General features: G+C 50.2%; 1 pseudogene; it reads left to right on the top strand.

Annotated features, from left to right (window-relative positions):
- The window catches only part of LOC149324399 (uncharacterized), a 49,479-nt pseudogene extending 29,731 nt beyond the window's left edge, over positions 1 to 19,748 (top strand).
- The last annotated feature ends 737 nt before the right edge of the window (positions 19,749 to 20,485 follow it).

Raw genomic sequence — 20,485 nt, 5'->3', positions numbered from 1 at the left:
TAATAGGAAACATCACACATAACATAGTTAAAATCACAAAACAAAAGCATAACATTAAATTCCGCTGGGTTCCTAGCCATGTTGGAATTGTAGTTAATGAGAAAGCAGATGTATGCGCTGCACAAGCCCGGAATGGTCAAATAAAACAAGTGAGCATACCGCACAGGAATTGCTTAAAGTTTATCTACAGTAAACTCAGAAATAAATGGCAGGCTGCATGGCAAGAGCACGTAAACAACAAACTACATTCTGCGAAGCCAATTTTAGGGGAATGGCAATCATGTAGGCATCAAGAACGTTTTAGCGAAGTCATTTTATGTCGGCTCCGCATTGGACACACCCACCTCACGCACAGCTTTCTACTAACCAAACAGAACAAACCTCTCTGTGTCATGTGTGGTGCTGAACTCACGGTGAACCACATTTTAATTTCATGCGTCAAACTAGAAGAACTAAGAAAGAAATATTTTACAACATTTTATAGGGAAAGACTTACACCCCATGTTACTTTTAGGTGATCGAGCACTGGTTGACATCTCTTGTGTTTTTAGGTTTCTCAAGGAAGCCAGCGTTTTAAACAAACTCTAAGTATAAAAAGCTTCACCTTTAACAAAAACTCTAACCTTCTGTTTGGCGCATCATAGCCTCAGTTGCTTTTGCGCCATTAAAATCAATATAACTAACAACATAACTAACTAACCAACGCTAGGACATAGTCATGAACCCTTCCCTTCGCCCCCAAGAAAGTAAAAATACTGAAATATCACCTTTTTTTAAGCGTGTTAAAAAAATTAGGCTTCCCACAAGAACACGGGAGGACAGCGATGAAAGATCCGAGTACGATAGTCCAAGTAATTTGCCCACTTTGGCTGTTGATGGGCATAGGATGCTTCGGGCTCGGAAAGCCATTCCGTTGACAAAGAATTCTTTACTTGCCGGGAAGTTGGTCCTGAGCACACTATACACGGCAGCTTTCTCCAAGTTTTTATGAGTGAGTACGCCTTAATTGGCGTCCCAAACCAATGCTACGTTTACAACGATCACCTGTGAACTTGACTCTATGACAATGTCTGGTTTGAGTCGCGTTCCCCGAGTCGTTGTGAAGTCTTGTTCTTCACTGACTTCTGCCTCAAGGTGTTTCTCCCTGGCAAGTCTTGCGACTTGCTTAGAGATAGTTATGACGCTGAATACGAGGAATTTCGAGCGATTCACATTCCTGCAGTATGTGTAATGTGAAGATCAATACAAGGATATATACACCCAACCCGCGTAGTTGTTTCAATTTCCCCGCAGGGAGGCGTCTGCAGCATGCAGACGTTGGTGAGTGGCGACACCACGGGGTTAACCCGAGCATCCGCAGGGACATCCCCGCAGGGGGATGATGGTGAACAATGCGTCACCACGGACCCGAGCATCCGCGCTTAGCCGTGCGTGGCATCGCCGTGTCCGGGGAAAATGGGATCCTGGTGGTTGAGCCGATGCCGAGCGTTTGGACCCTTAAAGCCCCTCGGCGCAGGCAACACACCACTTTGGCCCCAGCTTCCTGTAGACGGCACCTCCAGCCTGACCCGACCGGAGGAAATCGGCAGTCGCCTTTTCCTGTCCTCCCCTCTATCTTTCACTTTCCTATTTCCTTTCTTACAACTTTCCTGTATCCTCCTCTCTTCTTCGTTTTTTCCTCTTTTTCCTGGCGGCGAGGGTTAACCGTGTGTGACCAACTACCCTGAGTTGAGTCATATTAGGTTATAGTTAAGGTGTACAGCTGGCGTAGGCAGGACTTGTTTTCAAGTACCTGTCGCGTCCCCTTGTTGGACTCCATGGTGGGTGGCTGGCACCATGACCGAAAATCTAAATTTTGTTATGGCTCCCCCCCTTTCCAAACCAGATCGCTCTCTTAAAAGAGGGCGGAACGAGGCAACAGACTTTTTTTCGAAAAAGAAACCGACATTCACAAAGTTTCATGTGATACACAGCAACAGTGACGAAAGGCAAGCCCCAATAATATCCCCATAATTTTCTTGTAACCAAATGTTTAACAGATACCTTAGGGCCTGGCTACAAGGTATCAAAAATGGCCAGTGGCGACCTACTCCTCGAACTGCGTGAGAGCATCCAATGCTCGAAACTCTCAAACATTGCTTCTATAGGGGACATCTCTGTCTCCGTGACTCCCCACCGATCTCTTAACACAGTTAAAGGCGTTATCTCAGAGGCTGACTTCATCCATCTAACAGAAACCGAAATGCTTGAAGGACTTTCTGATCAAAATGTAATTGACGTGCACAGAATCAAAATCCGCAAGGACAACAAAGAAATAGACACAAAACACACGGTCCTCACGTTTAACACCAGCAGTTTGCCCGAAACGATCGATGTTGGATACCTGGAAATCACCGTCAGACACTACATACCGATTCCCCGCCGCTGTTTCAACTGTCAGAAGTTTGGTCATGGCTCACAGAGTTGCCGCGGCCGTAAAACTTGTGCGAAATGTGCTTCGAAGGACCACCCTTCTGAGGAATGTGACGCAGCCCTACGTTGCGCGAACTTTGAAGGAGGCCACGCTGCATACTCCAGGGGGTGTCCGTCCTGGAAAAGGGAGAAAGAAATTAATACAATAAAGACCAAACAAAACATTTCATTCGAAGAAGCGAGGAGGCGTTTTGCGCAGCACCACACAGCGCTCCGGCACCTGCCGCGGCCACTCCCCACGCGCCTGTGGCAGTGCCATCAACGCCCCAGGCAGAGACAGCCAAGGCTGCTCTGCCAACTACAAGCCAGGGAGTGCCGGCCTATGGGTCAGCATCCCGCAGGATGCTGACACCAACACATCCGCAGCTTCGCGGTCCTCCAGCACCTCTGGTGAGGTGATGGATACAACTACCAGTCCGCCCGCTTTGCAGCGGCGGAATCGCTCTCATGAGCGAAGAAAAGACAGGACCCCGATAACGGGCTCAGAAGACAAGTAAATCCCTTCAGTTCGCATCCAAAACCATAAACATGACTTTCCTACTTGAATGGAACTGTAGAGGATTGCTTAGGAATTACAATGACGTAACACATTTTCTTGGGTCAATGCTTCCTGTAGCTTTGTGTCTTCAGGAAACCAACCTCGGTCCACAACATACAAATATCTTGAGACATTATAAAACATTCCGACGCGATCGCGAGCATGCCAACAGACTCTCAGGAGGCGTCGCAATTGACACTCAGAGCGGTGTCCCTGCAAAAAAAATCAATCTGAACACAAAGCTGGAAGCGGTTGCGGTTAGCGTCGTTAGCTACAAAACCATAACGATATGTTCTGTATATCTTCCCCCGCACTTGACGTTAACAATACAAGATTTAGAAGGCCTGATAAATGAACTACCGGAGCCATTCCTGGTAGTTGGTGATTTTAACGCTCACTCACCGTTCTGGGGAAGCGAACGCTGTGACTCGAGGGGCCAAATAATAGAAGAATTTATCCTCTCAAATAATATGCCGTCTTTTAAATACAGGAAAAGCGACATATTGTTGCCCAAGCTCGGGAGGGATGAGCTCCCTCGATCTAGCTTTCTCATCACCATCTGTTTTTAATGATTTTAAATGGGATGTCATTGACAACCCATATAGCAGTGATCACCTTCCAGTACGAATTAGTTTAACATCTGCACCACAAATCATCTCATCAAAACCGCGACGTTGGAAGCTTCATCTCGCTGACTGGTCACTTTTTAGAGCTAACGCAAATTTAGAAGATATAGTTTTAGAAAACCTCACCATCAATGAGATAAATGAAAAGTTCACAGATTGTATAATAAGCGCCGCACTCACTGCTATTCCTCAGTCTTCAGGAGTAGTGCGACCGAAACACAAAGTGTGGTGGACAAAAGACTGCAAATAAGCAAAAAAACAACAAAATAGAGCATGGGGTTAATTTCGCCGGTACCCAACACAGGAGAACTTCGTGAATTTTAAAAAGGCTAGAGCTAAAGCTCGGTGCGTTCGTCGCAAAGCTGAGAAAGCCTCATGGCAAAGATATGTTTCATCCATGAACAGTTCAATTACATCAAAAAAGATGTGGGAACAGGTGCGTAAATTAGACGGCAAATTCTCTCCCTTTACAGTACCATTTCTAACAGCCCCTGGAACACAAACAAGTATAGATGAACAGGCTGACATACTAGGACAACATTTCTCTGACGTTTCAAGCTCTTCACACTACACACAGTCATTCATAAAACACAAAAACACAACTGAAAAGCAGAAACTTCCAACGACTGGCAGTACAAACGAAACATATAATACAATATTTACAATTCAGGAGATCCAAAACGTACTGTACTCCGGTAAACAAACAGCACCTGGCCCGGATGATATACATTATCAAATGCTTGCCCACCTGTCCGAAGCTGCTGTAGGAGCAGTTCTTCAATTTTTCAACAAGATATGGGTATCCGGAAAGATACCGGAGGCTTGGAAAAAAGCAGTTATCGTACCGTTCTTAAAACCTGGAAATCCGCCCACCTCTCCTAATAGTTATAGGCCCATAGCTCTCACAAGTTGTATAGCAAAATCATTTGAAAGTATGCTCAACGTTAGGCTCATGTTCATTCTTGAATCACGCGAACTCCTTGACATCCACCAGTGCGGATTTAAAAAAGGATGTTCGACAACTCACCATCTCGTCCGCTTAGAAAACACAGTCCGAGAGGCATTCATACACCACCAACACTGTCTAGCAGTCTTCTTTGACATGTAGAAGGCATACGATACCACATGGAGATATGGGATTCTACGCGACTTGGCAGATCTTGGCATCCGGGGTAGGATGTTGAACAGCCTGAAGGATTTCCTGTCAGACCGGTCTTTTCAGGTGCGCCTGCGTGCAACCCTTTCGAAGAGCTTTGTCCAGGAGAATGGTGTACCGCAGGGCTGTATCCTAAGTACCACTCTTTTTGTCGTGAAAATGAATACCATAGCGAAAATAATTCCCAACTCCATTATGTATTCCTTGTATGTCGACGACCTTCAGATTGCTTGCACGTCCTCCAGCCTGTCAACGTGTGAGAGGCAGGTACAACTCACATTAAACAAGTTAGCAATCTGGGCAGACAAAAATGGGTTCAAGTTCTCACCACAGAAAACAGTGGCTGTTGCTTTCTCGCTTAAAAGAGGCTTGCAGATCGATCCGAACCTACACCTAAATGGAAGCACACTACCGGTAAAACAAGAACATAAATTTTTAGGAATAACATTTGATAAAAAACTGACATTTCTGCCGCACATAAACAACTTGAAAGTAAAAGCCTCTCGTGCAAAGAATATCCTTAAAGTACTCTCAAGGAAACGCTGGGGATCGGACAGAGCATGCCTACTTCACATCTACCGTCCTGTAGTGCGCTCATGTCTAGATTATGGGAGTACAGTGTACGGCTCGGCAAGGCCTTCATATCTAAAAAGATTAGATCCAGTTCATAATCTAGGTATCCGCCTTTCTTGTGGAGCATACAGAACGTCTCCGGTAATGAGCCTTCATGTTGAAGCAAATGAGCCATCACTAGAAGATAGAAGTAAAGCACTTACATGTTCATACATTCTTACAATTAGGTCGCGAACAAAACACGTGTGTTATTCAATCGTCACAACATGCCCGTCTCGAATAATATTTACAAATAAGCCCCAAGCAACCAGGCCTTTGCTAATGAGGTTTAAGGAGATCTGCCGAGAACTTGACATATCAGAAACATTACCAAATGTCGTAGAACGTTGCGACGCATTTGCCCCTTGGTACAGTTTTCCGTCGGTCTGTGATATAAGTCTTACACAGTTCAACAAGAGACAAACTCCAGCAGAACACATCATACAAGAGTTCCTTACACTAAAGAAAAAATATGATAGCTACACCGAGTTCTACACAGACGGATCGAAAACTACAGGTTATGTTGGAAGTGCAGCAGTGGAAGGGAACTGGGAAAAAATAGTAAGGCTTCCTCAGTGTGAATCGGTTTTTACAGCTGAGTGTTATGCTGTGTTTGTTGCTACGGAGATAATAATAAGCAAGAACATCGAAAACAGTATTATCTACACAGACTCCCTCAGTGTACTGAAAGCACTACAGTCTAGAAATGCAGTCATGCCATCACTAGGCACTGTCATACACAACATAACAATAATCATAACACAAGGGCATAACATAAAATTATGTTGGGTTCCAAGCCATGTTGGAATTGATGGTAACGAGAGAGCGGACGCATGCGCCTCTGAAGCCCATAACAAGGAAATACAAAAATTAAGCATGCCACATAATGATTGTATGAAGCTAGTTCAGAGCAGACTGAGGAACAAATGGCAGAGCACATGGAATGGTCAGGTAAATAACAAGCTACACTTAATAAAACCAATATTAGGAGAATGGAAATCATGTACTCATCAGGAACGCTTTTTTGAAGTTATTTTATGTCGTGTACGTATTGGACACACGCACCTTACCCACAACTTTCTACAAACAAAACAAGACAAACCTACCTGTGAAAAATGCGGAGATGACCTCACAGTAACTCACATTTTAATCTCATGCATAGAACTTGAAACACTCAGAAACAAGTTTTTTACCCCGTTTTACAACCAACACATCCCTTTTCATCCGTCATTGATTTGAGGTGAAGAAGCTCTTATTGATAAGTCAAGTGTTTTTAACTTTTTAAAAGAAGCCAATGTACTAGAAAAACTTTAAATTTCTACCCTGTGCTTTACAATTTATTGACGCACCTCAGCCACCTTCTTCGTCGCGAGAAGACGGCTGAGGTCACTATTACATCGGTTGGGGACCTCGAGATCCTTGCACAGCCAAGGATGGCTGCCGAGGTTGCCGACCCTTTTTAAAGCTTTTACCATAAGTCACTTCTAAAATTTTCTCTTATATTTTTACTAGGTTGCAGGAATTAACTTTTCAGGCCCTTTACACCGCCGTTCTTTTAGATCTTTGTATAACATCTATATAAAACAATTTTCATACCCTGAGCTTGGCGCATGATAGCCTTAGACGCTTATGCGCCATTAAACTCAACTCAACTGTTTCAATTGCCAGAGGTTTGTGGACTGCTCAGATTTGTCGCCGCTGCAAAACTTTCGCAACATGCTTTTCAAGAGATCACCCGTCTGAGGAGCGTGACGCTGTCCCGCACTGAGCAAACTGTGACGGGGACCATGCTGCATACTCCAGGGCGTGTCCGTCCCGGAAGAAAGCCAGAAATAATCAGTCTGAAAACGAATGAAAGCTTTTCTGTCAAAGAAACAAGAAGGCGGTTTGCTCTAACAAACACACTCTCCTTCAGTGCAAAAACAAACTTCGCTGATGTGGTGCATGGGCATGGTGCACCACACCAGGGTTCGTCACCTGTCCAGGCCACACGCAATGAACCTGTGGCGGGGCCACCGAGCCCCCATGTGGAGTAAAATAAATAAATTTATTTCTGCCTCAAAGATACATGGACCGAGGAGCTGGAGGAAAAGCTGTAGAAAACAGCTTGACAGCCACTAAGATAACACTATCCGCCAACTGCAAAGCAGGTCGTGCAGACCCCCGGTTTGGCGGGCCTAAAGACGTGTTCCCACAGGTCGTCTAACTCGAATGTTAACGTCCCTCCTGCACGGTCGTCCAGCGCCTCTGCACAGGCGGTGGACACGAGTCCAGGCTAGAGCACTGCACGGGCCTCAATCTGAGGCCTAAGCCCGGTCCGGGCCCGAGACCTGAAGCCCGAGCCCGGCCCAGGCCCGCGGCTTCAAGCCCGGGCCCGGCCCAGGCCCATAAAGTTATCGCTCTAGCGGGCCCGGCCCGGCCCGTGAATCCCGGAGTGAAGCCCAGCCCGGGCCCGGCCCGGCTCGTTTCACAGTAACGTTTGAGGTATATTGCTCACTCTGAGCAAGTAGACTGGTACTAGACCGATAAGAAACTGGCCGACAAAGGTTCTGAAACCACAGTTTGGCTTGCAGAAAGTTGGTTTTTTTTAACCCAGAAGGAAGTGATTAGGAATAGTGCTCGCCAGGCCCGTCCTTTCGACAGTGATCTCGTGTAGGTGCGCAGAGATGAACTCGGAAGTTCCGAGAGCCAAATAAAAAGAGCTGCATACGCGCGTAATAGACTAATTTTCATTCCCCCATGATTTTAATCAGTTATATTTTGCCGCCCGGAAGTATAAACATAAAAGCTGCCTAGCAAGCAGTGTGATAACATTTTTTTTAGTGAACGCGATCTTACCGGCTGAATTTTGCTCTTACTGGTGGCGCGGAAGATAACGCGCGAACCACGTGATAACTTACAGGGCAAAACACTTGTCATGAGAACGAGGCTGAAGAAGCGAGGAGGCATAGATGTGGTTACGAGATGAGATTTACAAACTCTCGCGAGCTTTTGCGGCTTTTTCATTTACGAGACGTTCCGGACGGCTGATCAAAAAGAAAACCAAACGCGCTTTAGTTTGTGAATTTTCTCACATGAGAAAAATATAGCTATAAAATAAAAGCTGTTTTGGGGGCTTAAGCACCCAAGGGCAGTCAGGCTGTGAGAGGCACCGAAGTAGAGGGCTCCGGATCATTTCGACCACCTGGGTTTCTTCAACGAGCAATGATACTGCAAAGTACATGGCTGTCATGCTTGCCGCCGAAACAGAAATGCGGCCGCCGAGGCTAGCAGCAAACCCTGGTTCCCCAACTCAGTAATCAAGCGCCTTGACCACTAAGCCACAGCGGCGAGGAAATAAGGAAATAAGTAAGTCAATTAGTAAAGCTTAGTTGTTTTTTTTCTCAGCGCGTACTATAACCCATAGTTCATCCGTGTCGCTGCTCCAATGCCGCAGTTGTGTACTTCACTCTGCAAAAGTGAATGAATAGTCGGACACCAGCCGTTTCTGTACGGACCCAAGGCCGACTCCGGTTCGCAGCTTTAAGCCCGAGCCCGGCCCGGGCCTGCAACTTCAGGCCCGGGCCCGGCCCAGGCCCGGCAAAACAAATCATGTCCCGGCCCTGCCCGGGCTTTCGGGCCGGCCCGACCCCGTGCAGTGCACTAGTCCAGGCTGCCCAGTGCCGTCAACGTCGGACGGATGGACGGCGGGACTCCTTGGACAGGCAAAAAAAGATTCGAGGCTCCGAGTCACGGGGCGAAAACCAAATAAATATAGTTTTCACTCCACAAACACACATTAAAAGTGCACTAAAGAGATTCGAGCTCGTCTTTTAAACGCGGGAACTCGATCTGCACGCTCCAAGCATTCTTATAAACTTGGAATGATTGTCTTTGTACGGCCGATTTACCTATTAGATTGAATTAGACGTTCCGTCTGCCGCCTTTTTTTTTTAGCTGAGGAGCAGTCAGCCAACGGGTGGAGAGCCAGCCAGGGCCCGTGGCGACTTGGCAAGAGCAGCTTCAATCGTGGCCCGCGTCCTAGAGCTGACAACCCGAGCAATGTCACTCCACATTATAGTTAGGGTTATTCGTTTTCAGGTTTTATATTTTTTCAAATTCGGGGAGGAAAAATCGGGCGTTATTTTTCGGCTTGATAATAGGGGAGAAATCGGGTTTTTTGTGGAAGAGCTTCGAAATTCGGTTTTATTGGGTTAAATTTACAAACTAATAATTCCATTTGCTCTAACAGGTGGTTACCTATTAGGGCTATATTTTGGGCTGCTTTGAAGAAAGTATTGCAAAAAATTCAGGGGCACTTCGGCTGTCTAAAGTGGCTGTCTAAAGGCGCAAGCGTTTTCCGCACCACTTTGCCTATGTGACACTGGTGGCGTTACCACTGGATGATGCCACACATAATTGATGACGAATTAATGACAAATTACTAATTAGTGACTAATTACTGGTTAATGACTATATGCGAATTAACTGCTAATTAATGACGCTTAAGCTTCGCCTTTAGGAGTGGAACGCGACAGCGTGTTGTAGCGCTGCCAGGCAGTCCACGGGACGCCACCACCCGTTCGGCGCGATGCCTTCCCCTTTGAACGCGACGCTTTTTGAGGAAAGGAAATTACGTAGTAATTCTATGTCATCTCGATGTACACCCGAACCCCACCGTAGAGGAAGGGAGGAATGTCACCACACGTTCGGAAATTCTCTGTCATCTCGGTGGACACCCGAAACGCACCCTACAGGAAGGGAGGAGGTGGGAGTGAAAGAAGAAAGAGAAAGAGGGGCGGTAATGAAACTGGAAACTGTATTTGAGGAAAGGAAATTACGCAGTAATTGCCTCGCACATCTCGGTGGACACCCGTGAAAATTCAGGGGTCACTTTGGCTCTCTAAAGTGCTGCTAGGGGAAAGCGTTTCCTGGCGCACTGTTTGATTTATTTACTGTTATATTTTTCATACCTTTTTATTTTATTTTTCTCCTCTTATTTTTATTGTTTTTTTATTTTTATTTTCACATCTAATTCCTAATTTGTTTTTATTTTTTGTTTATTTTCTTTTATTTTTGTTTTTCCTTTTTTGGACTTTATTCCTTTTATTTTATTTATGGAACCCATGCATTCACTAGATGCGCCTTTATTCATGCTCGAACCTTGAGCCTTCGTGGCGGAGTGGTAGCGTCTCCGTTTCTAATGCCAAAGACCCTGGTGCGATTCCCACCTTCGGCGCAGTTTTTTTTTAAGCAGTGACGCCGAAAGGGCGACAAATCTGCCGACGCGTCTGTCGACACGGCTGACGACGCGTCTGCTAACGACAGTATGAGGCATTAAAATTTGGCGTTACTTTGGTAATTAATTATTACTCGCATTTAGAGGCAACGGTCCGTTTTGAGAAAAGAAACATTTTATTCACGAGGCTGGTCATCGACGTTCTACACGTCCTTATTAACATACATAATCATCTGCATGCGCAACATCTCGGTTTCCATCCGAGACCTGTCTGGTCTCTGCAGGTACCTTAGCTGAGAGAACGTTCGCTCAACGTCACAGCTGCCATTAGCTAGGCACAACAATGACAACGCTGCATTTGCTAGCCTTAGGTAACGCACAGTTTCGTCGTTCCAATAGTCCATCACTTCAGCACCTTCATTTGTGGGGCTCGCTTCCAGCAAGTAGTGGTTAAACACCTCGCTAAGAGAGCCTACATTGTCCATCACGGAAATAAAGAGAGGTCGGTAGTCATCAAACGACTGACTCAGCAGCCGCTTCTGGAAATGATCGAGTACGGCTCCGTTTTCCCAATGTCAACTGCTTTTCTCTGTCTGAGACTGGAGGCACAACAATTCCGTAGGCACAATTGTTTCAGAAATCGGGAAAAATCGGGTTTGACCCGAAAACGAACAACCCTAATTATAGTACGCGCACTGGCAAAAGCCCCTTCAACCGCGACACGTGTCCTGCTACAGCTGCAGCCTTGAGAAATCACTCCACTTCAAAATACGCACAGTGGCAAGAGCAGCTTCAATCGCGACAGGTGTCCTACAGCTGCAGACTCGAGAAATGTCAGTACACAATATAGTGCGCACACTGACGAAAGCAGCTTCAATCGCTACACGCGTCCTTCTACAGCTACGTACCCGAGAAATGTCACTCCACAATATAGTACGCACAGTGGCGAGAGCAGCTTCTGTCGCGACATGTGTCCTTCTACAGCTGCAGACTGGAGAAATGTCACTGCACATTTTAGTATGCAAACTGGCGAAAGCGCGTTTAATCGCCGCACATGTACATTTACACCTGCATTGTCTGGATGTGTCAGTCCACACAATACCATGAACACTGGCGAAAGGCTGTTCAATACCACCACGTGTAGTTGTCACCTGCAGAGTCTGGATGTGTCACTCCGCACGATACTCCGCACACTGGCGAAAGCCTGTTCAATCGCAATACGCGTACTTTTGCACCTGCAGAGCCTGGATGTGTGAGTGCACACGATACTATGCACACCGGTCAAAAACGGTTAAAGTGCGACGTGTGCCCTTTTAGAACTGCGGAGTCTTCAAGCTTAACTCGTCACAAGCGTACGCACACTGGCGAAAAACCGCTCAAGTACGACTTGTGCGCTTTTACAGCTGCGCGCGCTTACTCTCGCCATGCACAAGCGAAAGCATGCTGGCGAGAAACCCTTCAATTGCGACATGTGCCCTTTTAGAGCTACAACCTTTAGCAACCTCACTAAACATAAGCGTACGCAACTCGCGAAAAACCGTTCAAGTGCGATAAGTGCCCTTTCACAAGTGCAGAGTCTTCAAATTTCAACCGTCACAAGCTAGTTCACACTGGAAAAAGACCCTTCCAAGTGTGATATATGCGCTTATGCAGGATCAGTGCGAGGATCTTTAAAGCGTCATATGCTGACGCACACTTTCGCAGAGGGCTATCGCTGTACTCTGGGCTCATTCACGTGTTTAGGTAATGAGAGCCTCAGAGAGCACCTGTCCGGACACAGGCAGTGAAATCTTCGGACAGACGTGTCAATGTCATGAATATGCTCCTGTAACTGGCGTACCATCCCATGCACCTTACCACAAAATTATGCGTCCACGATTAGCCGTCACGCGAGACGTAATTTTCTTAAAATCTGACGGACATCCAGTAATACATCTAAAAAATGTGGGATCAGCTTCGGAAATTGGATGGCAACTTCTCACCGTTCTCAGTTCCTCTTTTGACAACGCTTGGCACACAGACAAGCATACGAGAACAAGCAGCCATTTTGGGGAACACTTCGCTGCAGTTTCCAGTTCATGACACTATACGGAGACATTTCTCAAACACAAAAATATAGCCGAAAAGCAAAGACTTCTCATAGGTTGGGATGGAAACCAACAATACAAAAATTTAATTACCCTCCAAGAAATCAACGCAGTACTGTCTGCCGGAAAAAAACTGCTACAGGACATGACCAGATAACAGTAGTACAAGACCTTTATTCGGCCATAATTTACAGGCCGAGCATGTCGACCGCCTGGGCGACCAGAAGTCGCTGTTCTTCCTCCCATTCAGCGCCAAGCCAGTCGAGCCAGGTTTGGCGCTGAAGGGGAGGAAGAACAGCGACTTCTGGTCGCTCAGGCGGTCCACTACGAAATGCTTGAACAACTTTCCAAACCTGCCATATAACTTGCCACATAGCGCTACAAAGACACGGACACAAGGGAGACACAGAGGACGGGCATAGGACGGGACACACAGCGCCCGTCCTGTGTGTCTCCCTTGTGTCCGTGTCTTTTTAGCGCTATGTGGCAAGTGAACCATCACCAACTCGCCCAAGCTTCTATTCTGCCATATAAGCACTCTTGAACTTCGTAAACAAAATATTCATAGAAGGAAGAATACCTGAAGAGTAGAAAAGAGCCAGCATAGTGCCATTCCTGAAACCAGAAAAATCACCAACTTCCCCCAGTAGCTACAGGCCAGTAGCCCTTACAAGCTGTCTCGCTAAATCTTTTGAAAGTGTCCTCAATATCAGACTAACTTTTGTCCTTGAATCCCGTGAACTTCTCGACATAAATCAATGCGGCTTTAAAAAGACATGCTCAACAACTGACCATCTGGTTCACCTTGAAAACACAATCAAAGAAGCTTTTATACACAAACAGCACTGTGTAGCAGTCCTTATCAATATGGAGAAAGCGTGTGATACAACGTGGAGGTTCGGGATCCTCCGCGACCTAGGGGACCTAGGCATCCGCGTTAGATCTCTAACCGTTCTTTTCATGTACGACCAGGCTCCACCCTCTGAAGAAACTTCATTCAGGAGAATGGAGTACCTCAAGGTTGTATATTGTTACGAGACGGCGGGCCCGCGCAGAGAAAGGAACACAGGAACGCAGGAGACCCAGGCACAACCGGGCGCGGCGATTCTCTTTCGGTCTCTGTCTCGCGATAGCTCCGCGCGCTCTCCCCTCACGCTCGCCCCGCGCCTCTTCTTTATTCGTATAGCGCAGCGTAGGTCGTATGCCGTAACATCTTTCCACCGGGAGGGGGGGGGAGAGGGAGAGGAGGGAAGATAGCACCCAGTTCCAACACCGCTGGCCTTTGCAGCGCTGGCCTTTGGCTTTGCAGGTTGCCAACAGGATGGCTAGGTGCTCCTTCTCTATTGTGGTCGTGTCCCCGCCGAAAGTGATGGGGATCACATCGCTCGCGAGCGACATATTGTCGAGCACCTGCAGGTCCTGTATGAGGGGTGAGCGAGGTTCCGCAATGTCAGAAAAGCTTTCGCCGCTGGATAGGGACGAGGAATCCGGCGACGAAGCGTGTGGGCTAGGTGACTCCGCGCCGGTGTCTCCTGCGACGGCATCCGATAGGGAAGGGAACGGTGGCACTGCTACGAGAAACGCCCTGCATATCTTTCAGATTTTGCGGCGCTTCCTTGACGGGAGTGCATTCCTTGAGAAAGGCATCGAACTCGTCCCGATGAGCCAGGGTAGGTTCTTCTCACTGGCGAATCTTTATTTGCAGCAGGCATCATCACGTTGTGATGACATAGTGTCGTCTGACAACAAACTGTCCCGGTCGATCTCAGGGCTGCTTGTAGGCGATTCCTCATCGTACGACAACAGCGAAGGCTTTTTTCTGCCTCCGGAAAGTTGTTCCAGTAAGCCGTTCATCACAAGCTGAGCCCGACGTTCAGTTCCGGTGGCATAGTCGGGAGACGGTGTTTGTTTTTGCGTTTGTGGCTTTGTGTTAGCTTGTGGAAGCGCATAACCGCGCTTGCCCTCGTCTAGTGCTCCTGTAGGCGACGGGGTTGCTTCGATGTGCGCAGACAGTACGGACACAACTCGGAACTTGTGATTGCGTCCATGCCACAGCACTCCACTTATGGGGCGGCATTCCGGGTGGGAGGCCTGGTGCTAGCAGGCGGCGGCTGCACTGGTGAGGACGTGAGAGCCAAGTCGGGATCACGGCGGGTGCCGGAAACATAGCGCTTCATGTTTGAGACATGTTCGGGAAAAATGTGGTGCACACCGCGTGGTCGAAGCTCGGGGACCTCTTCTAGTCGGTACGTCACGGGGCCGAGCCGTGCAACGACACGGTAAGGGCCGCGGTATCGGAGAAAGAGCTTTGCGGCACGGCCAGTCGCGCGGATGTTGCGGTGAACGAGGACCAAGTAACCGGACCGGAAGGAGGGAAGTGGTGGTGGTACCGCATTGGCCACTTGCGCATGCGCATGAGCCGTGAGAAGATTGCGCTGAGCGTCGAGGCGGGCGTAACGAAGTCGTTGGGCGCAGTATGTCGGTGACGCATTAGGACGGGGAAGGCCCAACTGCGCGTCGAGTGGGACGGAGAGCGTTCTGCCATAGACGACTGAGAATGGCGTGACATGCGTTGTTTCTTGAGCCGCAGTATTGAGTGCAAAAGCTGCAGCAGAAACAAAACGATCCCAGTTTGTGTGGGACGGGCCGACGTAGGAGGCGAGTATATCCGTGAGGGTGCGGTTGACACGCTCCATGAGTGCATTGCACTGGAGATGATTGACGGACGTAGTGGAATGCGCAATGCCAAAGGAGCGGAGGGCACGCTCAAATTCTTGGGACATAAAGCAGCTCCCACGGTCCGTGACGAGGCATCGGGGCACACCGTACCGAAGAACAAGATGTTCCACAAACAAGACGGCATGAGCGGACGACGTGTCTGGAACGGGCAGTGCTTCGACCCACTTGTACAAGTAGTCGATCGCAACCAGAATATACCGGTTGCCGGCACGTGTCTTCGGGAACGGGCCTAAATGGTCCAGTCCAACCAGTTCGAAAGGTGAACTCGTTCGGCGAAAACTCCTGCGGGGGTGTCTTGGTTACTCGTCTGGACGACTTCCTGAATTTGCACGTCTGGCAGGACGCCACGTGTTCCTTGACGTCTCTAGACATATTAGGCCACCAAAAGCGCTCCGACACTCGTGCGTAGGTTTTGCCGCGACCAAGGCGACCAGCCTTGGGAGCGTCGTGCAGGCCGCGCAAGATCTGCGACCGCAGTGTTGCCGCCACCACTGGCAACCACACGGGTGGTCGACCACGGAACCGCTTCACATAACACAAGAGATTATCCTTCATTCGATAGACCCGGCGCAGTTTGCGGAGGCCGGGGCCGACGGCGGTGCCAAGGGAGTGGATTATGGCAGTAACGTCGGGATCTTGCGTTTGCGCAGTCCTGAGGTCCGTCAAAGCCGTCAGGGAACAAGGGTGGCAAGAAAGGAAATCGGCATCCTGATGTGCAGAGCTGCACCGATGCACTATGGTGAAATCATACTCTTGAAGTTGCAGGGACCAGCGTGCAATCTTGGCATTTAAGTGTTTGGCAGACTGCAGCCAAGTGAGAGCGCTATTGTCCGTGACGATGGTAAAGTGACGGCCGTGCAAGTAGGGACGGAACTTCTCGACGGCCCAGACAATGGCGAGGCACTCGAGTTGTCAAGAGTGGCGGCGGCGCTCAACGTCCGAAAGCTGGCGGCTGGCATAAGCGAGGAGTTTGCTGTCCCCAGACTCATCCTCCTGCAGGACGACAGCGCCGAGCCCATCTTGGCTGGCATCCGTGTGGAGGACGACGGGTACCGATTCGTTGTAATGGGCCAACGTAGGAGGCTCGAGGAGGGCTTGCTTGACGTCGAGGAACGCGAGCTGTTGGGCCGGTGTCCAACTCCACGCTGCATTCTTCTTTAGCAGGGCAGTCAACAGAGCGCTTCGCTTGGCAAAGTCGGGTATAAAACGACAGAAATACGAAGCAAATCCAAAAAAACCTTTGAGCTCCTTGGCAGTGGTGGGAGCTTCGTAAGCCGTAGGCGCTTTTAGCGTCTCCGGGTCGGGACGGATGCCATGCCGGCTCACAACGTGACCCAAGTACGGGACCTCTGCGAAATCGAAGAAACATTTCTTTGGTTTTAAGCGAAGCCTAGCAGAGGTAAGGGCTTCGAGGACGAGTTTGAGTCGCCTTTGGTGTTCTTCAAACGTGGCCGCATAGACAATGACGTCGTACAGGTAGACCAGCGCCATAGTCCACTTCATATGGCCTAAGACGCGGTCCATGAGGCGCTGAAAGGTGGCTGGAGCATTTCACAGACCGAAGGGCATAAGGTTGAATTGGTAGAGGCCGTCGGGAGTCACGAATGTCGTCTTTTCCGCATCAACGGGGTGAACAGGCACCTGCCAGTAGCCGGAGAGCAGATCTAGGGTGGATAAATAACGGGCCCCCTTCAGGCGGTCAAGTGCATCGTCGATGTGGGGCAGCGGGTACACGTCGAGACGAGTGATAGCGTTCAACTTAAGATAATCAACGCAGAAGCGGAGGCGACGTCGCTGGGGCGTCTTGCCCACACGACAGCGGCTCGCATCCTGGGGTGTTGTACCCAACGAGCAGTGCCCGAACTGCGGGGCACCAGAGACAATTCAGCATTTTTCCTTTGAATGTTCAGTTGCTCGAGTTATGTGGCAGCTTGTACGCCGTATGTTTTCCGTACGCTACGGACAGGGCGTCCGGCGCCCGCGGGGCCTTTTCGCGGGACTCGTTGTCCAGTGTGTTTTGTTTCTGTTGTGGCGCCGTCGCTGCCTCGCCGAAGCTCTCAGGCAGCCGGTGCGAGCTATGTACCCAGCGCTGCAGAACCTGCGTCTTCTCCTTTGGACCTACCTGTCTGACCGCTTAGAACAAGACGGAGAAGCAAGGTTTCTGCAGCGCTGGCACACGCGTTTCTTTGTTGTCCGTGACGGAAGGCTGATGATACCAGCCCTCCTCTCTTAGTGTGGATGTCTCTGAACATACTCCTTTCCAATTGTATGGTTTTGTAGACCCTGGTTGAGGGTCTGGTGTTGGGACAGGGGAAATTGATACCCCCCCCCCCCCTTTCTTTTCTAGCACATATTGCTTTGGGTTTCTTCGAATTCATTACTGTTTTGTAGCTGTGTTTGCTGCCTTGCGATGCAACTGTCTGTAGGCGGCCTCCACCTTGTACGTGTACGTTGAGAGGAGGTTCTCCTCCCCTTTTTGTGTAGGCACCACACTGTGCCTTTCTGATACTTTGCGAATTGGACTATGTTCAACCCCAAAAGGGTAGTTTGTCTCACTGTATGATCTTTTGTTCGGAGCAGGCTCCCCAGTGTATATATGTGTGTGCTGAATTATTTGTTTGGTTTGTACAGAATAAATTTCTCTTTGTGTGCTCCATCCTTGTTGAGCACAAGGACGACAGGGGAGGACCAAGGGCAACAAGAAGGGGCGATGATTCCCTGGTCAAGCATGTCGCATACGTGCTGCTGGATGACTCTCCGTTCAGCTGGCGCGACACGGCGAGGTTGGTGATGAATAGGCCCACTGTTTTCGGTGTTGATCCGGTGTTGGGCCCAGGAAGTGCACCCGAGTTCACCGGCGCTGAGAGCAAGGCAACTGCGATGCTCGAGCAGCAAGGCCTTCAGAGAGGCGAGCTCCGCGCACGTCAGGGTGGGCTCAAAGTTAAATGCGTCCCATGATAGGACCACCGGCGCTGGAGTGGGGTGAGATGGTTCTTCAGGTTGCAAAGACGCAACCGGTGATTCGGAGTTCAAGACTGACGCTGTACCCAATTGCGTGCCGGGAGTCAGCACGAGCGGTGCGCGGCTGATATTAAGCATTAATACGTGGGCCTCGCCTTTGATCTCAGACAGAAGGCTTCGAAGGGAGGTCATCTCACGGGCTGGAGCCGAACACCGGGTAGGTTCGAAAAGCACATCCAGTGTGATCGGACTGTCAAACTTGGCATACACCCAAGTGGCCGCACCCGGTGGCAGAGTCACGGCGGTCGCCACAGTCACGGTAGTGACGTCGTCTGGCTTGACGCGACGTGGCCACTTCGTTCCGAGGTAGCGCACAGATCGAAAAGCACGCTTGGTCGCCGACACCAGGGACTGCCACAGGGTGACACGAAGGCTGGAAATCTGGCTAAGCTAACCCGGCCTACACAGAGTTTGGCTCGCACGTGGTTCAGTGCTTGTAAAATTAAGGACGACTCCGGCTTGCTGGCACCACCCGCACCCGGCTACCACTGGCCAAATAGGGCTGTCCGCAACAAGAAACTCGGTGGAGATGGTCTTTCCGAGTGTTGTCAGGTTGACGATAACACGTCCGACGTGCTCCACCGGGGCGCCGTTAAAAGCTAAGACCCGGATTTTGGCGGCTGGAAGAAGCAGGTGGGGTGCGTCCACAATAAACGATTTGTCGAGCACATTGACATTCGCTCCGGTGTCGACCAAGGCCGCTACGTGCCGGTCAAGCAGGGCGACGTCAAAAGCACGTAAGGAGCTTCAGTTGTTATCGAAGCCGACGAAAGAAGGGGACGCGGCGAACTAAGGAGTGCGGGGACGGACTAAAACCGGGGACCGAATCGTTTTCCGACGTCGGAGGGCCAGCACAGTCCCTCGCGTAGTGTCCCCTCAGGCCGCAGAGGAAGCAGGTCACGCACACGTCGATACGCACACGTCGGGCAGAGGCTGCTGTAGGGACTATGAATCGAGGAGCCTGCAGCGGGATGCTCCGCCCGGCAGATGGTGGCGACCACCGCGTGGCCGGCAAAGCCAATTCCGCCTCGACGGCGACCGCCATGGTGGTGCGAACGGACTCAGGACGCCCAGAGCGGACCAAGCGCTGCACCGCAGGGAGTCGGATGGCGTCGACAAACGCGTCAGTGCCAATCAGGGCCACGGCGTTTTGAGGCGCCCCCGGCAGCGCCTGCAGAGCCAGGCGCTCAATGGCGGCGGCAAGGTCCTGGTATGTCTCCCCGGGCTTTTGACGGCGGGCTCGCAGGCCGGGGGTGACACGGGGGTGACTCGGGTGTGACCAGAAACACTGTAGTGGTCGGCGAGGACGCCCGCCGGGACAGTGTAAGAGCCCTGCTGGTCGAGCGGCACATTCTGCAGCAGCTCAGTCGCGCGGCCTCTCAGTTTGGACAGAGCATCCATTCCTTCATTCGCTCTTCCCAGCCTCGCGCCGCCGCAATACTGTCCAGCTGGATGCGGTAAGCATCCCACGAGACAGTGCCGTCGAACGTGGGTAACTCCACTACGTCCAATGATGTGCCCGCCCCGAGCACGCTATTGGCGGCGACGACCGCAGGTAAAGCGACGGCACAGCCGGGGACAGCGGTGGCGGGGACGCCCAAAGGCACCTGACCCGTGTTCGGCTCAACTGGCAGAAGGCTACGGAAGTCGCGCCGGAGGGCCTCCTTCTCCCCAGCCTGGGCAGTCAGACGGGCCTCCGATGCGTCCATCCGCTGGGTAACCATATCCAGGAGGCGCCCAATACCGGCGTCCAGCCGCTGCAGAGGACCGAGCCCCTCCGAGCACCCATGTCTAGCGGTGCCGGCCACTGCGTCGTCGGCGCCATCGGGTGGTGGCGGAGTCCTGTCATCTGGCACGTCGGGTACTTGATGCTGGGAGCGGGTGAGCGGCATAATCCCACCGCTGCTACCAAATGCTACGGGACGGCGGTCCCGCGCAGAGAAAGGCACAGAGGAACGCAGGCCACCCAGGCACAACCGGCCGCTGCGATTCTCTTTCGGTCTCTGTCTAACGCTA

The sequence above is a fragment of the Amblyomma mixtum genome, unplaced genomic scaffold (genome assembly GCF_055824585.1).
Source record: "Amblyomma mixtum isolate Tamu unplaced genomic scaffold, ASM5582458v1 scaffold_41, whole genome shotgun sequence".
Lineage (NCBI taxonomy): Eukaryota > Metazoa > Arthropoda > Arachnida > Ixodida > Ixodidae > Amblyomma > Amblyomma mixtum.
Note: the sequence above shows the minus strand (reverse complement) of the source record. Positions and strands in the feature narration are given on the sequence as shown.